Below are 19,337 nucleotides of genomic sequence, written 5' to 3'. Positions count from 1 at the left end.
CGAGTCAAGGATACAAGAAAGGGGTTGTGGACTCTCCCTCCGTGGTTAAGGAAAGCTGCGGAGGCCAGGTCTCTGTCAGGGGTGTCCCTGCATAGAGGTCCAGAGAAGCCATTGTGTGAAGCTCTGAAGATGAAGTCTGAATTGTATAGACTGCAGGATGTTGGAGATGCCAAAGTCTTGGGATACAAGGCATGGAAACTTGCAGATAAGGTGTGGAAATGGCCCAAGACAGAGAAATATGCTGCAGTCAACAAATCTGGAAGGACTTAGATACGAGGAGTGCTTTGACACTGGATATTGTGGTAGTTTGAATGAGAACCGCCATATAGGCTTCTAGGGACTGGCACTGTTGGGAGGTGTGGCCTTGTTGGAGTAGTTGTGGCATTGTTGGAAGAAGTTTGTCACTGGGGGAGGGTTTTGAGGTCTCAGATGCTCAAGCCAGGCCCAGTGTGACAGTCCCTTCCTGTTGCCTGTGGATCCAGATGTAGAATTCTCAGCTCCTCTCCAGCACCATGTCTGCCTGCACGCCAGCATCCATTCCACCATGATGATAATGGGTTAAACCTCTGATCTATAAGACAACCCCAGTTAAGTGTTTCCCTTTATAAGATTGCTGTGGTCATGATGTCTCTGCACAGCAATGGAAACCCTAACAAAGACAGATGTGAAGAAGATGCAGAATATGGTGTCTTTCTGGGTTTTGGTCTTCCTTTGTCCCAGGATTTCTTCACTATGCTCCTTTGGCCTCTCTTTTGGAATAGTAATGTACATTTTATACCATTGTGTGTTGGAAGTATGCAATCTGCCTTTTGATTTTACAGGGGATTACAGTTTTGAGATTACCATGGGTCTCAGAAGCTTTGAACTTTGGAATTATAAACAGTGTTGAGACTGGTAGACTGTGGCAATATTTGAAGTTAGACTAAGTGCATTTTGAATTATAATATGGCTATAAATTGGTGGAGGCCAGGGAGTGGAATGTAGTAGTTTGAATAAGAATGGGCCCATAGGCTCATAGATTTAATCCTTTGGTCATTAGGGAGTAAACCAGCTTTCAAGGATTCAAAGAATTATAAGGTGTGGCCTTGTCTTGGTTTGGGTTTCCATTGCTGTGAAGAAACATGACCGAGGCAATTTTTATAAAGACAATGTTTAATTGGTGCTGGCTTACAGTGTCAGATATTCAGTCTATTATTATCGTGGCAGGAAACATGGCAGTGTCCAGGCAGGCATGGTTGTGGAGAAGTGGAGATTCTTAATCCAAGGGCACCCAGGAGAGACTGACAGAGCACTGGGCCGAGCTTGAGCACCAGGAGCCCTCAAAGCCCATCCCCCACAGTGACACATTTCATCCAACAAAGTCACACCTATTCTAACAAGGGTGAACCTTCTAATAGTGTTACTCCCTGTGGGCCAAGCTTTCAAACACTTGAGTCTATGGGGGTCAAACCTATTCAAACCACTACAGGCCTTGCTGGAGAAAGTGGGCTTTGCGGTTTTAAAAATCTATGCTAAACCCAGACTCTCTCTCTCTCTCTCTCTCTCTCTCTCTCTCTCTCTCTCTCTCTCACACACACACACACACACACACACACACACACATCTTGGATCAGGATTTGTTCCTGTGCCTGCCATGCTTTCTGCCATGACAATAATGGACTAAACTGAAACTGTAAGCAAACCCCCAATGCTTTTTTTTCTTAAGAGTTGTCTCAGTCATGGTGTCTCTTCACAGTAACAGAAGAGTGAGTAACTAAGACATCCAGGAACTCATATAATGGAGACAATGGCTTCGCAAGTTGTCCTCTGACCTCCAGATATGTGCTAGCATTGAATGTACTTGAACAAACACACACACAACTTAAAATTTTAAAATATGGATAAAATCATACAGGAATATTAATAGAGAACCAAATAACATATTTAAACATATAACACATCACGACTAAGTAGAGTTTAGTCCAAGCATTTAAGAGAATTCAATACTATAAATCTAACATAATTCATCCTATGAATAGAAAAAGAAAATACAATCATTTCTATAGATGCAGAAAAGCCACTCAATGTTATTTTAAGACTCATTCATATTTAAAAAAAATCAGTTAAAAAGCAAGCATAGGGGGGTTTAGATGGTTCAAAAAGGAAGGGCTCTTGTTTCCAAGGCTGATGCTCTGAGTTTGATACCTGGACCTCACATGGTGGGAGAAGAGAGATGACACCCATAAGATGCCCTCTAGCCTTCTCACAGACAAGGTGGCACACTTCTCCACCCCAGCTGTAAACACACATACACACGTTGTGTTAGAACCAAGGTAGATAACCACTAGAAGCATGCATTTTGAAACAAGAAGTCAAACTTCTTTTAACAAACTGTGTAGTTTCACATTATGAGAACTCAGTCAAGAAAGAAATTACAAAAAAGAGAATTTGTAAAAGCAGCAAAAAGAATAATAATATTTGCAAATCAATACTAAGAAGCTAAGAAGAGAAGACACTACTTAGATTAAATGCAGGGTCTCAAAAATCATGCTCCAATTTCACCCATGTTAACCGGTTATGTGACTGATGGTATAAATGCATAAAACTTCACAATGCAGTTAAATAATGGGACAGTGGTACCCTATAGATGCCAACCTTCATTAAGTTACATGGGCTTTGTCTTTGTTCTTGTTGTGTGCGTACTCAGGAGCAAACAAAGGACATGAGAACACAAGGCACGTGCTCTGCCACTGAGCTATAGCTTAAGTCCTGAAATGTAAGTTTTAGACATAAACATTTATTTACATACTTATTTATGTACTGTGTGTGGACAATCCTGTGCCACAGTATGGGTGTGGAGGTCAGAGGATGATTTGAAGAGTCTATTATCTTTTTCTAACACATGGGTTCTGGGTTCTGGGGATCCAGCTCAGGTTATCAGATTCTATGGTAAGTGCCGTTATCTGCCAGCCTGAAATGAACTTCAAATTTAATTTTTATTTGTGTGTGTGTATGTGTGTGTGTGTGCGCGCGTGCGTGCGCGTGTGTAGGTGTCTGGGAGACCAAAGGCTGAGATCCCCTTGGACCTGGAGTTATGGCAGTTGTAAGCTTCTTGACAAAGGTGCTGGGAGTTGAACTTTTGTTCTCTGAGAGAGCAATATTTAATCACTTAGTCGTCTCTCCCACTACCTCAGATGGACTTTTACAGAACAGTGTTCCCTAGCTTCAAACTGGGAAACTTCAAGTGTATTAGAAACTCACCTGTAGAAAAAAAAATTAACAGCTCCCAAGCAGGCAGAACCATGAGGCAGTTTGGCTATAACATGAGAAAATTCCAAATCATGAACTCAAATCCAAGCACAATACCGAAGATGGTGGTTATATTTGTAAGAAAATAAAGTCTGGGCTGGGGACCTGCCTCAATGGATGAAGTGCTTGCAGCATAAGCTTGAAGACCAGTGTGTGAATCTCCAGAACCCACAGAAATCAAAATTAATTCCAGCCCACCTACTTCTAGATGGGAGATAGAGAGAGTCCTTGGAAGTTGTCTTAGTTAGGATTTTACTGCTATGACCATGACCAAGGCAAGTCTTATAAAGGACAAGATTTAATTGGGGCTGGCTTACAGGTTCAGAGGTTCAGTCCATTATCATCAAGGCAGGAACATGGCAGCATCCAGGCAGGCATGGTGCAGGCAGAGCTGAGAGTTCTACATCTTCATCTGAAGGCTGATAGCAGAATACTGACTTCTAGGCAGCTAGAGTGAGGGTCTTAAAGACCATACCCACAGTGACACACCTACTCCAACAAGGCCATACCTCCAAACAGTGCCACTCTCTGGGCCAAGCATGTACAAACCATCACAGAAGCATCTAGGCTAGCTGGCCTGGTATGGGCAGCAGGGCACCTGCTCAGAACAAGATAAAAGGCAATGATACTCAGATTGTCCTTTAACCCCCACATATGCCCAGTGGCATGCACATATGCATGCACATACATTCACATGCACACTGTACACACGTACATCATGCTATGCATACTCAGATAAAGAAGGTTACAAAGAATTAGAAACATCCCAGTATAGTGGGATGTTTAGTATAGTAGCAATGGCCTCCAGGATATGTCAGTGGAAAAAGCAAGGCATTTACAGTATACTCTCTGTCTAATTAAGTTTGGTGTGCTGCTGCAAATATAGGTACCATTTTGATTTTACTTCAAAGCCAAATTATGTACCAAAACCTTTATAAAGTGTGGAGGAATGAGAAATAGAACCAGATTGAGTGGCTCCACCCCTTCTTTTAGATTTGTCTGTGGAAGTAGGTTTGTTTTTATGCCATTTTAAATTTATCAAAATGAAAAAGGAATCTCCAGAAAAGCAAAACAAATTGTGTTTTGTTTTGAAAAGCAGGTCAAATTGTGAGATTACCTCAGAGTGTGAAACCCTTTTTAAAAAAGATTTTAAGTTATGTGGATATATGTGTCTGTGAGTGTGTACACAGGAGTACAATGCCCACAGAGGTCAGAAGAGGGCGTCAGAGATCTGCGAGCTGGAGTTACAGGGTACTTGTGATTGCTGGGACTCAACTCAGGTCCTCTAGAAGGGCAGTGTGTGCTCTAAGTCATCGACTCAGCTCTGCATCTCTTTTACTGACACAATAGTATGACCATCAATGCGTTCTTAATTGTATAGACAAAGGAGACAAATTCAATGGAAGATGCTTCTACCTTTGCTTGCTGATATTGTTTGTCCAGCTTCTTGATAGTGTTAGAGAAGCTAGTGTTGTTCTGCCAGGGTCACATGTATACTGTGGGATAAAACAAAGGAATAGTTTTAGAGTACTATTGGAAGTTGGGGCTTTTGCATTGCAGGCACCGGATACGTCAGGTTAAATCAAACTCCTTTGTCCTGAATTTGGATCAAAACATCCATCCAGATGAACTTAGGATGTTTTTGTCTTAAGAAAAGTTAGAACCGTTTCCTGGCTTGATGTGTATTCACAAGGCTTCAAAACAAGCACACCTTAGTGGCAAAGAGCATGCCCAATCTGCCATATTCTGGCTTCAAACTCCACTTCCCACAAGAAGTTATAGGGGCTCTTTGGAGACGGGCTACTTCTAGATGTTGGCAGGAAGTGCATGAAATGAGGAAGAATTATGGTCTTTTCCTCTGGCCTCTGCCTGTGATTCCATGGGCAGGAACACACTCTCTATAGTCATATGTATGCATACCCCCTCCCAACACGGATAGATGCAATGTGTGTGATGATTAATTTTGGTTATCAACTTGACTGGATCTGCCTTCAACTAAAGTGTCTGTGAGAGTACTTTATGGAAGGATCACTTTGGGGGAAAGACTCTCCTACAGAATGGGCTGCATTCTCTCTAGGTAGCCTGTAAACTCTAAGGGAAAAACGAATGCTGGTTTGCCTGCTCGCTTGCTCTCGCCCCCTGCTGGTGAGTGCATCTACTCTGTTGCTGCTGTTGCCATGTTTCTCTAAAAAGCCAATTTTCTTCAGCTTATCCATGTGGACTAAATAAAAGCCAGTGACTTCCCAGGAAACCTTTAGGCTGTCAGCTTCATACTGGGACTGCTGAGGTACCCAGCCAGGAGTAGTACTCAACACCTAACCCCTACTGGCTTCTCAACTTCTCTTATTGGTAGATAGCAGTATTGTTTATGCCAATTTAATAAATAATACCATTTGTGCGTGTGTGTTTAATGCTACATGTATTACATTTATTTATTTATTTATTTATTTATTTATTTATTTATTTATTTTTGTTGTGTGTGTGTATGTTCACTCATGGATGCCATGCTACATGTGTGGAGGTCAGAGAACAACTTTCAGGAATCAGTTTTTCCTTCTACCGTTTGGGACCTATGAATGGAACTCAGGATTAAGGCTTGGTGATAGGCTCCTTAATGCACTGAGCCATCTCTCTGGCTCAGTATGTAACACTCTGCTAGCTGTGTTCCTCGGAGATCCATGACTAATACAGTGAGCTTCTGAACATGCACTGCCTATTGTCTGTGCAGTAATCTTGCCTACTGAATCTGAATTTGACCAGTACTTTAACATTTTTATTCAGTTTTCACTAAAAAAATTTTCATGCAATGTAATTTGATTGTTTTCTCCCCTCCTCCAATACCTCTCAGATACCTCTTTTCACCTCCCTACCCACCCAGCTTTATATACTTTCTCTCTTATAAAACAAAACAAAGCTAAAACCAAAATAACAAAACCCCCACAAAAATGAAAATCAAAACAATCAAAAATAAGACACATACAAAAAAAAAAAAAAGCTGAAACAAAGCAAAGTGAAACAAAAAATCCATACCCTCTCAAACTTCCCCCCAAAAGCAAGCAAGCAAGCAAACAAAAAAACCCATGGAGTTCATTTTGTGATTGCCACCTACTCCTGGGCATGGGGCCTGCCTTAGAGTGTGATTGATATGCCCAGTGACAGTCCATTGGAGAAATTTGACACTCCTTTTGCCAGCAGGTATCAGCTGCAGATGGCTTCTTGGTTGGGGGTGAGGGGGAATCTGGGTCCACTTCTCCTCTCAGTGCTGGATCCGCTCTGACATGAATGTGTTCAGGTCTTCTGCATGCTGCCATAGTCACTGTGAGTTCATATGTGCCTCTGTCCTGTTGTGGCTGGAAGATAGCATTTCCTTGGAACCACCACCATGTCTGGCTCTTGCTGTCTTCCTTCTATGCCTCTGCAGCATAGATCTCTGAGCCTTGAGGGGAGGGGCCTGATAAAGACATCCCATTTAGGAGTCTTGGAGGGGGTGTGTGATAACGACATCCCATTTAAGACAGGGTGCTCCAAAGTCTTTCACTCTGCACATCATCCAGTTGGGTTGACCAGGCCTTTTGATATAATAAACATGATATAAAAGGAGGAATATATTAAGTGAGTCTGTGGAGATGCAAACAGCAAACTCTAACTCATGGAAAACAACCATTCAATCAGATTATTTTACCTCATAAATTCAAAGGAAAAATCAAAACAGTTGGAAAGCATGCTATATATTTACAGTCACAGGGGTCTCACCTAATAGCTCTGTGTGGACCTGTGGTGGCTTATATGAAAATGGCCCCATAGGCTCATAGGGAGTGGCAATATTGGGAGGTGTAGCCTTGTTGGAGTGGGCGTGGTGTGGTTGAAGGAAGTACATCACTAAGTGGTGGGCTTGTGAATTGAGGTCTCAGAAGCTCAAGCAAAGCCCAGTGTCTTTGTCTCTCCCTGTTGCCTGTAGATCCACATAGAAAACTCTTGGCTCCTTCTGTAGCACCGTGTCTGTCTGAGTGCTGCCATGATTCCCACCATGACAATAGTGGGCTGAACCTCTAAAATGCAAGCCAGCCCCAATGAAAGACAGGACTTTTCCATTTGGTTTTGATTTATTTTCAATCTCAATGCTCACAAACTAGTAAATTTTTAAAAAGAGGATGGTAGCCATATATATTAGTTTACCCATTTTGACAGCAGTGTGCCTGAGACTTAAAAAGGTGTGTGTGTGTATTCTATATCAAAATTCTAGATCTCATAACATGGAATGCTGATTATATTTCATTTTATATACATAACATTAAATTATTTGCTCAGTCTCCCATAGATAATAGATCTGTATATAAGGTACCTGGAGATTTTACAAGCTGCAGATTCCATGTCATACTGGAGAGCTGACCTTATTTTATGTAGTCAGGGACTAGACTCGGATACTAAGGAAAAAAAAATAGCAAGCCAGTTCTAACATACAGTCACACTTGAGACCCCACTACAAAACAACTAGAACTTTTATCTAGTTTTCTGGTTCAAGTCCACAGAGTCCTGGCTTCTTATGCCTTCTTTCTCTGTTATAATGAAGAATTGATGTATGCTCTACTTCACTCAATATTAAGCACAAGAAGAAACGGAAGCTCATATTTTATTTAAAAGAATCAATAAGTGTATTTTTAGTTGCTCTGACTATTCGATTTGAGGCTATCAGGACAGCCTTCCTCATAATAAAGATCATCTGAGGGACTGATTTTGCCACACGGAACACTGCTCTAATGTGCTGTTGTCATGGTCAAGTTTGAAATCCACGATACCTTAGGATACAAAGGAAACGTCAGATGAAATTAATTTGGCAAGAGGAACATGAGCTGGATGGTTTGCTCCTTGGAGCTGACATGACAGCTCTCTGCATGTCATCCCAGTGTCTGTTAAAATGAGCTCTGTGTGCCAGAAATGGTTCCCGTATTGGACTGCTCTTAGCGATGCCACCATCTGACAAGGCTCCATCTTTGGATTCTTTTTCTGCTTCAGACTGTGCTGGGCTTTAAAGTTAGGGCTTAAATGACATCAGATATGTGGTTGATAGAAGGACAATGCAGGTGTTGTGCACACTGTTATTTCTGTCATGGATACCTGCCATGCCTGATCATGTCTTGCATCTGTCCCATTTTGTTTGTATGGAGCCACCTCTAAGCACCAGGTACTGTTCCAGGATCTGCAGAGACAAGAATAGGCAACCATCCATCAGGCTTAGGTGTTTTGAGAGAAGCTAGATTTGTGTCTGGGCCCATATTGCTTTAGAGTTACTGTTGACTTTTATAGTTTAGATCTAGAATATTCCTTAAATGCTGGTGGGTTTCAAGGACTAATCCTCAGCTTGGTACTATTGGGAAGTAGTAGGCCCTTTAAGAGTTGGGGCCCACAGGTCTTAGGTCATTGGAAACTTGAGGTAATGCCCTTAAAAACTGTAAGGACCTTTCCACTCAGTTTATCTCTCTGAGACAGGTCTCCCTGTGTAGCTCAGGTTGGCCTTAAATTTGTAGTCTTCTTGTATCAGCCTCTTGAGAGATGATATATTAATACCACCATAGTCTATCTGTCTGTCTGTCTATCTATTATCTATGTATCTACCCATCATCTATCAATGTATCTATTTTTCATCTATCTCTGCCGTAAGGTAGCCAGGCCTCTTCTACCATGCAATCCCAACATAATGTACGGCCTTACCACAGACCTAAAACAACAGGGCCAATAAGCCACATATTGGAATCTCCAAAACTGTGAGACCCAGTCGACCTCCTTCCCTTACAATCTGGCTATTTTCTGAGCCCACTGACTCAGCTATCACAGGTGTTTGTTCCGGTGACAGAATGCTAATGAACCCACTCCTTTTATACCTATCTTTATAGTCACCTCTCTGTCACTTGCCTTGGTACACCCCACTATCACAAGATATGTGAAATTTTTCTCTGGTTTCTCCAGGTCCCAGGAGCCACCATGCTCCCTTCCATCTGCCCTCCACACAGAAGTCTCAAGCCACCAATCTAGTATTCTATTTATTATGTAGAAAAACATGTCTGAACCCCCCACCCCAAAGGACTTAGAATTTAGTTGGGAGACCTTAGCCTGATGACTTAGTTTGCTTATAACATTACTTCTTCTGATTTTATTTCCTGACTGGTGTGTTCTGTCTTGGTCCTACTTGACTTTTTGCAGCTTCTGGAAGCTTTAGGTGCCCTCAGGCCTCCGGGACTCTGTATCTATAGTTTTCTGCACCATGATCAGCTTCCTTCATTCCTCTCTTAGAGCCAAGTTTCTACGTTGTCATGGAAGCCTTTGTCATTGTTCCCACATAAGACATACTCATCCCTTCTGGGTTGAGTGCTGACCATGAGATTGAATGCATGGCAAAAATGATACGTTAAAATCAGTGCACCTAGTTTTCCCCAGATCCATTGAGAATACCTTCTTATACTCCTGGTCTATAAATTTCTAAGGAGACACAGGGTCTTTCTGCCTCTGGTCTATAAACTTCTAAGGACACACAGGGCATCCTGTTTGTCATTCAGTCACCAGCACCTGGCCCTGGTTTGTAGCAGAGTGGGCACCAGATAAATACATTTGCTGAATAAACAAACAGACATGCAAAGAGCCAGGACAATGATAAGTGGGTAAAGAGGTGATCTGTGCAGACATGTTTAAGCCTTGCTGGTTTTGTTTTTTGCTTGTTTGTTTTTTTTGTTTTTGTTTTGTTTTGTTTTGTTTTTTATCTTTCTTCTTTCTGGTCAGTTTTTATTTTGATCTTAGGCACCGATGCAGAAGACAGCTCCGCCTTGCAGGGAGAGGCTTCACACAAACACATCTTAGGATCTCAGGGTGGTCCGTTCCACCATGCCAGAGCGTACCCACTCTCTCCATTCCTTTGTCTACTTCCTCCCCCTTGGTATGTTCTTCCTTGTCCAGTCTTTCTTCATTTTCATCCTCCTCTTCCCTGCTTTTGTCTTGCTCTTTGGAATCTGCTTTTTTGTCTTTGTCCTTCTTTTGCTCCAATGCTTCCTTCTTGCTTTTCTGCTCCCGCCTGTGTGTTTCTAGAGCTTCTTTCAATGGAGTTATGAACTGCTGCAACTCCATCTCTTCCATGGCTAACAGCACATCACTGGCATGGAGAGTCTTGCACTTCCCTTTCTTTGCAAAGTTTTTCCGCACAGGATGTGGCATACAGAACGAACACACTGGTGGCGCAGGAGATGGTACCTCGGGCCTCCTTGGACATATTGCTGCCATCGAAGGCACCTCCTTGATGATCATGGTAATGGCGGCGTTGGGCAGATTTAGGTTCCTCTCATGTCTCCACCATCGCCTCCGCTGAGGCTTGAGCCTCTTCCATCTCAGGCCTTGTTTTCAGACAGTTCTCAAGCCTTGTCTTAGAGGAAACATTATAAACCAAAAAGTACAGCATCTTTTTTGGGGGGAGTAGAGCATTGCAAATAAAAGTGTCTCAGAAAACTACAAGCCAGGAGTTGGCAACCAGTTTACCAAAAGATTCCTTCCACCAATCCCTAAATTAGTCATGCACAGATCACCCAAACCACATTTGAACTCAGGGATGGCCATGCATCCTCTTACCTCAATCATCATGGTCCTCTTCCTCATTCTCCTCTCCCTCTTCGTCATCATTATCATTGGGTTACAGAACATTCATTGATCATTGCTACCTGTTGAATTCTGTTCTAAACTTTTTTTATTGGTATCAATGCATCAATTCTCAGAACAGCCCTTGAAGCAAATTCCTTTATTTATTTATTTATTTATTTATTTATTTATTTATGAGAGAGAAGGTTTCTTTGTGTAGTCTTGGCTATCCTGAAACTCTGTAGACCAGGCTGGCCTTGACCTCCCGCCTCTGCCTTCTGAGTGCTGGGATTAAAGGCATCTTAAAGGCGCCTAACACCACCACATGGCAGAAAATCCTATTATTATGCCCATTTCCAGAAGAGGAGACAGGCACTCAAAGAAGGGTGAAGAAACTGATTTTCAGGTTGCCACATAAAGAGGAGTCCCTTAGAGAAATGAAAGATCTTTTTTAGGTTACAAGGCCTACAAGATGGCTCGGTGGATAAAGGGGCTTGGCTCGAGAGCCTGGTGACCTGAGTTTGATACCCATTACCCATGTCAAGGTAGGTGGAAAGGGCAAACCCACTCTGCCCTTGAATACTGAAATTGCAGGTGTGTGATTTAGGCTCCACCTCTTAAAACTTATACGGTCTCCAAGCTGTGTCAATCTTTAATACATGGGCTTTTGGGGGGAGGGGCGCTATCCATGTTTAAATCATAGTGAGGCCCAAAGTGGTCCTTAGTCCTATGGAAGCTGGCTTGCAATACAGTACATTCATTTTTGCCCTCCACTTGGCCAGCTTAGTTGTACCCGGATGTCTGTGTCTCAGAACAACTGAGATCGAGAATAGGACTTTTTAATTAAAGAGGGTAATGCTAACTGGAGTTGGAAAGGCACGTCTGTGTACCCGGGTGGCTGCTTGGAATCCCACAGACAACCTGCCTGCCCACCCCTTAGAGCTGCTTCTGCTTTGAAATCTGGCAACTGAAACTCGTGTTTCCAACCTTTATTTGATTTCCCATCAAGCATCCTGAAAATTGAGGGGCATTTTTCAAATTCCCATCAAGTTTGTGAACAAGAATCTCTGAGGAGGTTTCACCACCTCCGCTCCTGATTTGTGTGCTCTCGATAGCTTGCAGCTCTTGCCAGGCTCTCTGGTGTTAAATTAATAACAACTGATGTGGAGCTGACAGGTGGGTGAAGACGGAGAGTGTCATGATATTAAAAAATTCTCAATCTATTATGTAGCTCGGTGTGCGACGCTTTGTCAGGTTTCGCCTGTAGGTATCTTAATTTTGCTTAAACAGTTTGCTCACGTCTTTAAACCCAGAGGATGGAAACATAGCCCTCAGCACCGGTCTAGCAGACTCTGCAGCGTATGTTGGTGTGATACAGAAGACCAGACTCTGAAACTTATTTAGAATTATTTGAAAAGGCACTAGATATAATTAAAAGGCTAAAAATACTTTCGCGAAATTAAGGATTGTTCTCCTTCTCTCTTATAGTTACAAGGCAGGGGGGGTGTATTTGGGATCCAGAGATACATTATGTTTTTTAAAACATCTGTGCCTGTTTTCAAAACTCTTGTGCTCCTTTGCATTGGCAGTGTTTGGGCAACTGCAAGCCACCCACCAAAGGGTTTCTTAGAAATGATTCTTAGTGAGGATACAGAATACTGGAAGGATGTTTGATAAATCTTCAGCTCTGCACATGATCTACTTTGTATATTAAGTGACAGTATAATAGTTCTTTGAAAATATTTACTATGGAAATTTTCATGTATATATACATATGCACATATATGTATATATTATGTAGCCATATATATACATATATATTATGTAGCCATTATGCATAGATATGTATATATATATACATATACATAATACACAGAGAGTGAAGTAGAGACATTAACACAATGCAGTCCCATGAAGAATTAGACTGTTTTAGCTCTTATCTATTTAATTTTTAAAGTAAAAATCTCAAACAGTTTCTGTCTATCCAAAGGTCTGAGCATACAGGCAAGCTGTAGTATCAGGTACAAGAAGGTGGAACCCTTCCTCAGACTCAGATTCCTACCCTCAGATTCCTAGAGTGTAAGAGAAGAAAGAGAAATCCAGAGAGTGCTGCAGCTAACATATGATTTAGAAACTTCTAGTTTGGATAATTGTCAGAACACTCCAGAATTCAATTTTATAAGCAACGTGATAGACGATTATCTCATCTTGATGGTCATTGATACTAAAGGACCAGTTTTTTTTTTTTTAACAGAAGTTATAGGGGATTTGATTTGTTTTTTACTTAACTATTCTCTTGGTCACCATCTTCTTCAAGAATCCTCCAAGTTTCACTGAAGACAATTCTGTGTTTCTCTCTTGTCCATTGTCTAGAAGTGCGGCATGCAGCTCCTGACTTCTCTCCCTCTTTAACTCCCTATGGAGGTGAGATGGTGGGCAGGCACCCCTTCCCTGTTCTCTTCTCTTCATTGGCTTTTCTATGTCATCAGACCTTCCCAATGAGTGAGACAATCATGAAGCGAAAACAAAGAAGCTAAACTGTGCCTTCAAGTTAGACTGTTTCAAGGATCACTTCCCACTCTGGAAGAGGAAATGTTCATTCCCAGGTTCTCATCTTCTCTCTTCTCACAGGTTTGCAGAGGTTAACAAAGGTGTGCTTCTTACTTCTGACATCTGTGATGTATTGTTCTCTCCCCTGGCCATCCCAGAGCCCAATGGATCACCACTGGGCTGCTCTCTTGCCATCAGCCTGTTTTCCCAAGTCTAAATTCTCCAGTCTAGGCTATCACTCTGGGAGACGGTCACTGCAGTGATGCCAGCACCAGCTTCAGGCTGCTAACGTAGTTGTGTGGCTTAAGGAAGACATGAATATCCTAAGTGCAACCACTCTCCTTCTTTGTCCTCAGTTCTGTTCAATGAGTAAATGGAAAAGCAAACACATGTATTCATTTTCTGAAGACAAACATCAATTCTTGGTTCATGGTTATAGAGTTCAACTGGAGGGTCAGAAACTTGAAGCCAGCAAGCCTGGCTCCATCTGCAGTGTGCTTCTTATTTAGCATGATATGGGCCTAGACAGTATAACATTTTTAAATTCATTGTCAGTCCAGGGATTTAACATGAAAACACAGATTAGCTTTTCTGGAGGAAAATGTCTATTTCTGCTTGGGCTAAGAAGAAAGCTGGACATCTCCATCTTCCGGGAAGACAGACCATCCTATTCCTGGCCCAGCAATACCTAAAGCTTCTCTCTACCATCCCCATGGCTAATGCAGGAGATTAACTACCGTGTTTCATCCCAGCTAGCTCATGTTTTCTATTTCTCATATGACCTCTGAAGGGACCTCAATTTGTGGCCACAGATAAAAGCCCATAGAGAGACCTAGTATTTTCCTGAATGCCTATTAACATCTCTGCACCAGCTTCTGTTTATTTTACAGAGAAGTATCAGTCCACTTCTATGCCTACATCCCATGCATTCATTTTGTCGCACCAAGTCTTTCAAAGATGTTTTTAAGAGGCTCATTACAGACCTCAGATGTCTGGATGACTCATCCACTTCTGTCCATCCCGAAATGAACTAGATTTGAAGTGGCTTCATATATTTCTTAGATAAGACAATTTCTGATCTCCATATCTGGAAGTGACAGTCGGGGAAGTGAACAGAGAAAAAAGGAGTGACTTCATTTCTCAGTGCTATAACTCAAAGACTTGACATCTGTTAACTTTCCTCTCTGAGTGATGGCTTCTAGGACCTCTGAAAGAAAGCACATTTTTCTTTAACTTCACCCTTAAAAGAGTGAGCTTATCTCTGTGGCTTTGTCTTCTGGTAAAAAACCATGCAAATGTAAATCATTTACATAGCACAATAGTTGGAAATAAACAAAACAGAAAGTGGGTCTGGGAAGGTCCTTGCTATTGAAGTGGCCATTGCAATGAGACCCAAAGGCTGTGAGAGGCAGCTCCGAGAAAAGGTCATTGGCACAGTCAGCAAAAATCCCTGTGGAACAGATCTTCAGGGAACAGAGTGGAAGGCGAACTTAGTGAAGAGAGGAAGGAGATGGAGGAGGAGCACAGCATGATTTGCAAAGACCAGGATATCTTGGAGCAGTGGTTCTCAACCTTCCTAATGCTGTGACCCTTTAATACAATTTCTCATGCTGTGCTAACCCCCATCCATAAAGTTATTTCATTGCTATTTTATAGCTGTAATGCTGTCACTGTTATGGATCATAATGTAAATCTCTGATACAAGATCCCCAAGAGGGTCATGACCCACATGTTGAGAATCACTGTCCTAGACCATGGTAGGGCCATCCTAGCACAAGAAGGAAGCCTCAGAAGCTTTAAGAAGATCTTATGAGTAGTTGGACATCTATCTTACAAGAACATGCTGGCAGCCACATGATAGGAGAAAGACATAGCAGAGCAGACCGGTGACAATAGGGAGACGAGTCTGGAGGGATCCCTGTGCTTCGGGAATGGGATTATTTTCATAACAATTGTTCAATTGTGCAAGATCATATTTGGTTGATTATATCAGAAACCTAAGAACACGAGCTTCAGTAAGGGAGTTTCTTACACAGTAAGAAACCTGTTGGTGGGTTGTCCATAGCAACTCATGACCATTTCAGCCATGCACTTCAGAGCTTGGACGATTTCTGTCTGCCCCTGTCTTCCTGTTCTGTCCCTGCACAGGGATCTCTTCATGGTTAGAAGATGACTGCCATTTTCCCACTGCTCCTGCATTAAGATGAAGGCCAATGAAAGAAGGCACTTGTCAGTGGAAGTCATCTCTCTTAACAGGAAAATGTTTATTAACATTTTCGTAGAAGACAAACTGGGCAAAAGCATGGCAATTTTACTGGACCCCTAGGATGCTCAGGAGCAGCTGCCAAAGTTCCAGCATCTCTATCCCTGCAAGGTCCTGACAGGGTGAGTTTCCAGTAATGCCATCTGTTTACGACCTCTCCTGCTTCCTCCTTAGTTCTTGAACCATTGGTTCTTATGTGTGCTTATGGACCAAAAAGAACAAAGGATACAATTTCTCCAGAGCTAAGCTGCAGTGAATAGGATTTAGGCCCAAGTGTTACATAAGGTAAGTGACACTTCCTTCTCTAATTTCTCAAAATGCAGACTAGACTGACCACCATGGAACACGAGGAAAAAGCCAGACAGCACCAAAGCAGGAAAACCCAAAGTCTAACTCACTGATTACCGAATGCACTGCCAGTTCTAGATGCTTCTATATGATAGAAGATTACATTTTTATGTTGTTTTGGCTATTTATCACTGTTTGGTGGGTTGTATATTTCTCTATCACCTAGATAGCCATAGCTGGCCATTATTTATTTGAATGTCCCTTGCCTACTGAGAAAATTCTTGTTTATTTTTCAACAGTTAACTCAAATAGATTGTCTACCTGTTATAGAGTTATTACTGTTTTCTCTACAATAGAATTGCTCCCTATATCTTGTCTAAAGCATTATATGAAAGCATCTTTCTATGTATGACATTATGCCCTATCAGTGAGCTGGATTATATCTCTGATGTCTGAACTAATGAAAGCAGAACTATTAACCTAATGAAGGAAGAAATTGTAAAATTGTAAAATTGTCATTACCAATTTGGTCACAGTTTTAGGCAAATGGGGAGTACCCAAATCTGGCTTCAATATGTTCTTTCCTTTCCTTTCTGTTTCATTTCAAGCAATGCTCACGGTCATGTTTTACACTTCTTTTTCCTGGTGGGGATTACGGAAGGAATCTTAAAGCTTTCTGCATGAGGAGAGAGCTGCAGCTTCTACACAGTTCAATGGCACTTTGAAAAATTTACTTCTAAACTGGCCTAGACTGGAAAGTCTCATGGTGACATTTCTATCATGTCCTATTTATCAAGACTGCTCAGCTTCAAGGCGAAGGGAGATAGAAGGCCCTGGAAAGGCTCACAAGGCTAAAGTAGTTACTGCAGCCATTAAAAAAAAACAAAACAAAACAAAATGCAGTCTGCTGTAATATATACCTTATGGTCATAATAATGCCTATGAGGCTGAGATGTACAATACATTTGCCCTGGAGCTGCATCCTGTTGGATTTTAGACTCCTCTTCAGTGTCCAGGGACCCATCATTTAAACCAGCTCCAGGTGTAGATGAGACTCTTCCTGGGTCATTCCTTTCTAACTCTTCCCGGAAAGCTGTATCTTGTGATTGGATGAGAGTGAGAGGGACAAGCTATCAGCACTTCACTCGTCTAACATGCAGTGGTGAAGTAGGGGTGGGGGCAGGGCACTACAGACCTGTCTGTTCAAACACAGTGAGAGAGTTTTATAAAAAACATATTCACTTTCCAGTTCTACCTCTGCAGCAGCCTTAGCAACCTTTGCTTGATCTGAAAGAAAAAGTTTGTAATGGGGCTGGTGAGATAGATGGCTCAGTGGTCAAGAGCACTGACTGCTCTTCTGGAGGTCATGAGTTCAATTCCCAGCAACCACATGGTGGCTCAAAACCATCTTTAATTTTATTTGATGACATCTGATGCCCTCATATGGGTGTCAGAAGACAGCTATAGTGTACTTACATATAATAAATAAATAAATAAAACTAAAAAAAAAAGTTTGAAATAGCTTTTTATCCAGCCCTTCTTGGAATGGAAAATTCTATTGTCTGGGAAATCTATGTTTAGAAAGACCATAGAAAGTAACAACAACTTAGTTCTTCAGCTTTCTCCCTTGCCAAACACTGGATCAGTGTGGCTGGAGTCAAGAGACACCACATAGACATAAATTGGAGGTCTTCCACAGCAAGAAACTCAGTAGCACTCATGAAGACAGGACTAAGGTGAGTCTTAGTCATTGTGTGGCTTTTAAGTACTCTTGCCAGGGAGTCTTAACCACATGCCCTTGGAAACAGCTGCCTTGTTTGAAACTAGAGACTGTTATTACTTAGTTTTCTCATTGTTGTGACAAAATATCCCAGCAAAAACAACTTAAGGAACTAAGGGCTTAATTTGGTTTTGGTTTGAAGGTACTGTCCATCATGGCAAGGAAGGCATGGTGGCACGAGATCAAGGCTGGCCGTAGTGGGTCCACAGTCAGGAAGTTGGAAGCAGTAAATGCTAGTGCTTAGCTTTTCTTCTTATTCAGTCCAGGACTCTGGGTCATGGAAGATTGTTGCCCATATTTAGGGTAGGTCTTACCAAATCAATTGAGGCAAACTGGAAACTCCCTCACAAACATGCCCAGACACTTGTTTCTAAATATCATATAACTGATGAGGTTAATCATCCCTGTACCTAACTGGTTAAATACACCAACCACTATGGGACAGATCCTGAGGTTTCAATAGACTCACCAGGAGGGCAGAAATTATGTCTGTCACAGCAAGGGAAGTGATATGGCATCTTTGTGACAAAGACTCATGCAATGACTACTATAGAAGTGTAGGTTCATTATGCTGATGGTGGTGATGGTCTTCTGATCACTGCATATCAAATTGTAGGATTTAAACAGCAGAGTTCAGCATGTTAATTATATTAGAGAGATATTTTTAAAAATTTAAAAGAGGGCCAGTGAGATGGCTCAGTGGGTAAAGACACTGGCCACTAAGACTGATGATTTGAGAGAGTTTGATCCTTGGGACCCACATCATGGGAAGAAAAGAACCAACCCTCAAAAGTTTTCCTCAGACATATGTGTATACACACACACACACACACACACACACACACACACACACACTAAATAAATAAATTTAATAAATTTTAACTTATAAAGAAAGGGTAAAGGCATACTGGTTCTAAGAATCCAATGGTGAAATCTGAAACATGTCGCTACTTTCTAGACTAAGGCTCAGTTTTAATACCTGAGTATGATTCACTGAGGTCTTTTCCTCCATCCTGTAGCTCTGGTTTGTAGCTGAATAAACTTTTACTTGTTTCTTACCAGGTTGTGTTTGAGTATTTTGAAAGCTTCCTTTCGTTGTGTAGTATCCACTCCGTTCCCTTGAGCTAACGCAACTCCTTTAAAATGTTAGAGCATGTGTTATTTCTTTTCTCATCCCGGTGATCAAATACCTAACAAGAAGCAACTTAAGAGAAAAAGAGTTTGCTTTGGCTTACAGTTTGAGGGGATACAGTCTCTCATGGTGGTGAGGAGACAGGGGGTGGCTCTTCACGGCGCATGCGCAGTCCGTAAACAGAGCATGATGAACGGTGGTGAGACAGGAGGTGGCTCTTCACAGAACATGCGCAGTCAGTAAACAGAGAGTGATTGATGCTGATGCTCAACTCACTTGCTCCTTTTTTATTCACGTTGGGACCCAATCCGGTGGAGCTGTGTTGTCCACATTTAAGGTGAGTCTTCCCAACTCAATTAGTACAATCTAGCCAATCCCTCACAGGCATGCCTAGAAGCTTGAGTCCATGGTGACTCTAAATT

General features: G+C 41.8%; 1 pseudogene; it reads right to left on the bottom strand.

The window, feature by feature from the left end:
- Window positions 1-8,004: 8,004 nt before the first annotated feature.
- Window positions 8,005-19,337, bottom strand: part of LOC117713806 (uncharacterized) — a 59,118-nt pseudogene continuing 47,785 nt past the window's right edge.

Source organism: Arvicanthis niloticus, chromosome 8 (genome assembly GCF_011762505.2).
Source record: "Arvicanthis niloticus isolate mArvNil1 chromosome 8, mArvNil1.pat.X, whole genome shotgun sequence".
In the NCBI taxonomy this organism is placed as follows: Eukaryota; Metazoa; Chordata; class Mammalia; order Rodentia; family Muridae; genus Arvicanthis; species Arvicanthis niloticus.
Note: the sequence above shows the minus strand (reverse complement) of the source record. Positions and strands in the feature narration are given on the sequence as shown.